Consider the following 7591-nt stretch of genomic DNA (forward strand, 5'->3'; position numbering starts at 1 on the left):
CTTTAGGGAAATCGGCACGCCTGGTTGGTGACAGGCTGTGTGACTCAAATGGGCAGCAGGAGGCTGCAAGATAATGGTTGGTAGTTTGAGACCTTGGTTTTTCTAGATCAGACGATGGGAATACCACCCTACCTCCATTTAAACCGGAAAATCCATGGCAAGGTTGAATTGCAGCCCAAACCATTGATGATTCTGTGTTCCGTGACCCCACATGGAGTAAAACAGGGACAAACATTGTTCTCTCCAGACCCCCGCTGTCAACAGAAAGTGGCCACTGCAGCTCCCTGCACAGCCCTGGGACACAGCTTACAGAAACCCCGCCCCCCTCACCCCCTCATGAATGGTGCTTCTCATGTGAAAGTCTTTACATTTAATACGGTAACGCCTGCAATCCAACCTCTGTCCCCAAGATTAGAAGCTGCAGGATTTTGTGATGAGAACAGTGTTATGAAGTTGAAGACCTGTCCTCCACCTCTAAATGAGAGTGAATGCTGTTCGGAACTGAGAGCTGACAAATACCTGTGATGACCAGCTCGCAGTCTCAGCGTGGACTGGAAAATTGGAAAGATGTAACGGTTGGCTGTGAAACAAGCCAGTTTTGTTTGTTAATTAAGAAACAATTCCAATTTTACCAATCAATTTAAATTATGCTTTAGAATACTAAAATCCAACCGCGCTTTGACTTAGTGTTTAGAAACACTGCAGAACCGAGGACTTCCATAATGTTGCCCCCACTGACTATTCCCCATGAAACAGGCCCAGGTTCTCAGCTGAGGATTCCTGCTGGGAACCTTTGCTCCTTGGCTTTGATCCGGGCCGCCTGCCCAAGGAAAGCAAATGTGGTACTGGTTTAAGTGGAAGGATCAGAGCACGGTAACCCCACTCTGAAACAGAATGGCTATCAGTGCTGTCCACATCTGTGCATATTCAGAACCAGGTTGGAGAAAACCGTAACAATGTTTCACACAGTAATGAAACTGGATTGTATTCCTTTTCACCACTCCAGCGTGTATGAGCGAGCAAATTCAAAGCCAGGTTTGTTGATATGAACAGATAGTTATAAAACTCTGCTCGTGTCAGTCTGAAAGGCTGCCATCGGGAATAAGGGCTGTTCTTGACGGATTTTGAAGCGGGGAGTTTTCGTGTATGAGGAGACTCCAATCCACAATACAATACAGGAAGCATCCCCGCGAGCAGCTGGTGTTCAGAGTCGGCCAGCACTAAAATTTACAGAGTTCAACACTTCACCTTTCCGTTTCCAGGAGCTGGTTATTCTCCAGCGTAATTGGCATCATTGAAAAATTAAGAAAATCATGTGAAATTGTTCACAAAATATAGATAAAGATGCTGTCAGGGGGGCACAGTTTGGAATATAGGGCAAGTCTGAACGTGGGCATGACCTTAAGGAAGTTTCATAAAATGAGTACTTAAGTTTTTGTTTTCGGCCATGTGGGGTGAGTTGAAAGCTGGAGAGCATAGGTGTAAGGTGAGATGGGTAAAATATAAAAGGGATTGAGGCACCTTTCCCACACAGAAAGTTGTGCGGGATGGAATCAGCGACCAGAGGAAGTGGAGGAGGCTCGTACACTCAGAAGATTTCAAAGGCAACCGGATGAGTTTCTGGATAGGAAGGGTTTAGTGAGATAGGGGCCAGATGCTGGGAAATGGGAGTTTGTTTAAAATGCATTTCCAGACATTTCGAAGCATAAATGCTGTTCTGGGTGCAGTCCGGGGCAATAAGCCATAAACGGTTCCCAGATCCTTCAGCAGAACAATTCCAAACTGCGCTCCCAACATATGTTGAACAGGAAATTCGACGTTTCGGGCATAAGCCCTTCATCAGGAATCTAGTTCATGCCCGAAACGTCGAATTTCCTGTTCCTTGGATGCTGCCTGACCTGCTGCGCTTTAACCAGCAACACATTTTCAGCTCTGATCTCCAGCATCTACAGAACTCACTTTTTACTCCCAACATATCGTGGAAACTTAGTGTACCTCCACCTCCCGAAAAACTCTGAAATGAGGGAAAACAAAGAACCGAACATGAACGAGCCATGAAAATTGAAGATTCCCAAACACAGTTTCGATTACATTAGTTTGCTCGTCCGATCAACAATGTGGCAGTGCTTGCAGCTCACGTTTCCAGGACAGAAGTGAAGGAATTTAGAGAAATTTAAGACCATATGACATTGCAATTAACTGGAATTATTTTTCCATTCACTAGAACACCGAATAATGATAACTAAAGTCACTGCAGGATTTTGTTTCACACCAGCGATGAAATCCCAATCTCCGTTCGGCTTCAGTGGAAATAGTGAACAACACAACTTGGCCGGAACATGATGCAGCAGTGGAACCGCTTGAGGTTCGGGCTTTTCGTGTGGGAGGCGAATGTGATCACTCCAGCATGGACACTGGCACATTGGAGAGGGTGCATTCTCTCAAATCGAAGATACATTTGCTATAAGCAAAGTAAGATGGTCGGGTTGGAATTTAAACACTGAACATTAACACTGCAGTAAAACCAGCAAAGCACACAAATGGTGAAATTCGAACACAACCCTCATTAGAAATTTAAACACAACACAGTGCCTCCGACAACTCGGCCACAAGACAAGCCTCTGCAGTTGGGTTTTTTTTTTACACTTTCAATGGCGCGTCTACAAAACAACAGCATCAAAGTCCCGGGGAAAGAGTTCCAGATCCCTGCCCTGTTCGCACTGCTGCTGGGATCTGCCCAGCTACAATATCAATTTTGCAGCAGATAATGATACCGCTTCAATCCACACAAAAATCAATGGGAAGCTGATCTACCTTCTGAGACTCGTTTGAGCCACAAATCTAAGGTCTGTGCGAGAGAATGGAAATTCGATTCTGATTCAACAAAGAAACCAAGATCTGCGTGACATGACTGGGATTGCGATACTTGCCTTGGTAAATGATTGCACCTGTTGCTCGGTACAGAACAGTTTTCACGTTTACACGGAACATGAAACACACGGACTACAGGGAAAATGCACAAAGCCGAACAGATCGTGTTCCACATCAGACCGTGCAGCATACTTACGGCTTCGACGTCTGTTTTGAAGATTAAACGTCCCAAAGAATGTTCTCGACGTGAAAAGTGGAGGTAGCATTACTATCCAAGAAGGACAGATCACATTGTGAGGATGCACACACCTCGGTGCCAGTACGAGTTGGCGTTTTCCTTGTCTTTGACCTGAACCATGCGGCTTGCTGCAGAGATGTCTACACCTGTGCATGAACCAAACGGCGGCCAGCTGAGGTGGACACCAGTGTGGGAATGGATGGGAAGCGACTCAGAAAGTTTATGAAATTCTCTCCTCCTTATTAGAGATGCAGTTTCTGTTTACTTCAATCTAAAAGGCAGTTTCAGAGTGTATTAACAGATGTCAAAAGGTGATTCCGCCCCCCCTACAAACCAGAAGACGTCAAAGAGGTGCTAACTGTATCTGAGTGCTCTTTGTTCTCGATGCTAAACGTGAGACAGTCCGAGGGCATGAGTTATCAAGTAATCTCACAACCAATAGCAGGGCAATTCCAACCTACTCTTTCAAACATGCTGCAGCCTTAGAGCACCAGCACAGACATTTTGAGAAGCTCGGCACTTTCCCACACCACAGTTAATTTCCCGGGAACCAAACACATTTTCCATTTGCGTTGAACATCAACATAACGGGGATCAAACCAGCATTTCAACAAGCTGTTGGAGGTGACCAGCAGAAACGGCAGCAGCGGGACACAAAACCACGCCACTGTCGAAACGGTAACCTGGATGTAGCGCGATAGACTGCTCGATCACACTTTTCCGGCGTCAGCAATTGTCTGCTGCATAACAAAAGGTGCAAAGTCACATGGGGTGAGTTGGAAACTCGAGATCATAAGTTTAAGGTGAGTGATCTGAAATTGACAAAGGACCCGAGGCACATTTCTCACAGACAAGGTTGTGGGTGTATGGAATGAGCTACCAGAGGAAGTGGAGGAGGCTATGGCACTCAGAAAACTGCAATGGTAATCGGATGAGTTTCTGGATAGGATGGGTTCAGAGGGACTGAGGCCAAATGCTGGGGAACGGGACTTGCTTAATTTTGGCTATGTGGTGAGCATGGATGAGATACACAGAAATATCACTTTCCACGCGGTGTACCCCAATTGCGTTGTGTTGCTTACACCGGTTTTAAAGGATTAAGTTTTAGCAGAGTTTGCCGTCGCAGTCTGTAGCACAATCATTTAGTCTGTTCGACTGCTCACGGGAAAGGTAGTATTGTGAAACACTGCAGAAACGAACGACTTCCTTACTTTTGCTCCGACTGACCATACTTGGTGAAATTTTCCCAGATCCTCAGCTGAGGATATTTGCTGCTGGAAGTGACACAGTGATTGAAACGATGCTGCACGGTATAATGTGGAATACGGCCTGCTCAGCTTTGTGCATTTTCCCTGTAGTCCGGTGTGTTTCATGTTCCGTGTAAACGTGAAAGTTGTCCTGTTTCCAGCAATGGGTGAAATCATTCAGCAAAGCAAGAAGCGAAATTGCAGTCATGTCAAGCAGCTCATGGTGATTTGACCAAATCATTACCGAACATATATTCTCACGCAGTCAAAGATACATTTCTGGTTTAAAAGAGTCTGAGAAGATAGACTCAGCTTACCATTGATTTTTGTCTGGATTGATGGGCTTTCATGATCTGCTGCGAAATTGTCATTGTAGCTGGGCACATCCCAGCAGCTGTGCGAGTCGGAGTGGGACCATGGAACCCTTTTCATGTGACTTAGCATGTGTGGTTATGCAGGAGCACAATTCAAAATGCAAGAAAATGCGCGGCAGCGCTGTCTAGTAGTGTGGCCGAGCGGTCTAAGGCGCAGGATCCAGGTTCCTGTCCTGTAAGTGGCGAGTTCGAATCCCACCACTGCCATTTCAGCCGGTCAGCCGCAGCGTCGTTAAAATGCTGCTTTGATCCCCGCTGCGCTGATGTTCCACGGGAATTTGGTGAAGTCTCTCTGCTGTCATGATGGTGCTCGCCACCCCTGCAGAAAATCGCAAACAGCTCAGCGCTTGGTTTACGTTCCAGGCAAGTTGAGTTTTTACTGGAACCGAATGGAGACTGTTATTTCATCGCTGTTGTGAAACAAAGTCCTGCGCTGAGTCGATTCATCGTTATTTGGCTTTCTGGCGAATGGGAAATTCTTTCCACTGAATATGTTATTGAATTTCTCCCATTTCCTTCATTTCCGTCTTGGAGACACCGGAAGGGAAAGGTAATCTAATCGAGACTGTGATTGGTGAAATTCACTTTTTTATGGCCCATACTTATTATATTCTTTCTTTCTCTCTTTTCAGCATTGTCTGGGAAGTGGTGGTGCACTAAGGCTGCGGTATGTTTGAAAGAGTAGTTTGGAATTGCCCAGTTGTTAGTTGTGAGGTTACTTTATGCCTCATGCCCTCGGACTGTCTCACATTTAGCATTCATGCTTCGCTGTGTCTGAACATGCATTAGGTATGCCAGTTTTGTTTGTGTTCCGTGTTAAATGCTTTCTGTTTGCTATTCGCTCAATACATTACGAGTTAACAGGGGTTCTGAGGTAACTTGCAGCAGCAAAAATCCTCAACTGAGGATCTGGGAAAACTTCACGAAGTATGGTCAGTCACAGCAAAAGTAAGGAAGTCGTTCGTTTCTGCAGTGTTTCACAATACTACCTTTCCCGTGAGCAGTCGAACAGTCTAAATGATTGTGCTACAGACTGCGATGGCAAGCTCCGCTAAAAAGTAATCCTTTCAAACACAACGTTATTGGGGTACACCGCGTGGAAACAGATACTTTGGTGTATCTCATCCATGCTCACCACATATCCAAAGTTAAACAAGTCCCGTTCCCCAGCATTTGGCCTCAATCCCTCTGAACCCATTCTATCCAGAAACTGATCCGATTACCATTGCAATTTTCTGAGTGCAATAGCCTCCTCCACTTCCTCTGGTAGCTCATTCCATACACGCACAACCTTGTGTGTGGGAAATGTGCCTCAGTTCCTTTGTCAATTTCAGAGCACTCACCTTAAACCTATGCTCCCGAGTTTCCAACTCACCCTAGCATGGGTAAAACAAGTAAATACTCAGTTCAAAACCCTTCCATAAAATCATGTCGCAGCCGTTATGCTGCCGGAAAGTTGTCCCACCCTATTCCACCTCACTCTACAGTCCGAACATTGACCACATCCTTGTCTATATTTTGTCACCAATTTCACGTTTGTTTTTAAAAAATTTTCAAGATGTCAATTACCCTGGACAACAACGCGCTATTGGAAAAAGAAAGGTGAAACGTAGAATGGCTTCAACTTTCAGTGCTGGATGCCACAGAGCCGCAGCGCGGCTGGTATAGGCTTGTTTCTGTAGTGTAGTGGTCATCACATTCGCCTAACACGCGAACGGTCCCCAGTTCGAAACTGCAAAACTGCTTTGTTCTTCAATTGCAGCCTTTTACACGGACAAGAACGCAGCTTTCTTGCTTGCTTTCCCATCTGCAAACCTGCCTTCGAAATCGCTCGAACAAATCTGCTCTCTTTGTGAAATGTAATGCAATTCCATTAAATTCGTTTGCAAAGCATTGTAAAGGTTTTCTCCAAGCTGGGTCTGATCATATGCCATTCTGTTTCAGAGTGTAGTTACCGCGTTCTGAATCTTCCACAAAAAGCAGTACCGCATTTGCATTCCTTGCGCAGGCGGGCCGGTTCAAAGACAGGGAAGAAGCTGATGAGCTGGTGTCACAGTGCACCACGGATTCCTCAACTGGTCTGTCTGACAAATGTACCCCAAAGTCGTCTCTGCAAGGCCTCATTTGGAAGCTGTCTGTCGTTATTCAACGTGCGAGAATTGGCAGCAGAGGTGCTGAATCATGGTTTGGATCAGTTCGCACGTTATAGTGACTCATTCAATCAGCAACAGCAATGAAAGAAATTACACTCTCAGAGGAACCTCTGGACTTGTGATTTCATAGCGTCGCTAGTATTAAGGTGAGCCCCGAGATCGAAGCCAAGTTGGAACTGAAACGGAGGAATTGACAGAGAGGCTACAGAATGACATCACAACCTTTTGGTTTTCTTTAAATCACTGACGAGCAGGAAAATGTAAACGGGAGGGCGAGTGGAAAGTGAGCAGCATTGTTGCAGCTCCTGGTGAAACTCCTTCTTTGTGAGTCACTCAGCAACAAGAGTCGTGAAGGTGACTCATGCGGAGAGCTCATCACATCGAGAACAAAAAGCACTCAAGGGCAGTTAGCAGCTCCTTCCGCAGTGGGGGTGGGGTGAGTAGGACCTTCTGTTACTATGTTCAGAAACTGCCCTTTAAATTGACGTGAACAGAATCTGCATTTCTAAAAAGCACCATGGCAATTTAGCAAAAATTATTGAGTCGCTTCTCTATCGATTCGCACACAGGTTCCAACTCAGTTGGTATCCATGTGGCCTCATGTCCAGGTATTAACATCCCTGCAGCCAATTGCACGTAAGGTAAAAGGCAAGGAAAAGTGGCATCTCGAACTGGCCCCGAGGTCACAGCATCCTCCCAATGTGATCT

This window comes from Hemiscyllium ocellatum, unplaced genomic scaffold (assembly GCF_020745735.1).
Source record: "Hemiscyllium ocellatum isolate sHemOce1 unplaced genomic scaffold, sHemOce1.pat.X.cur. scaffold_427_pat_ctg1, whole genome shotgun sequence".
NCBI lineage: Eukaryota > Metazoa > Chordata > Chondrichthyes > Orectolobiformes > Hemiscylliidae > Hemiscyllium > Hemiscyllium ocellatum.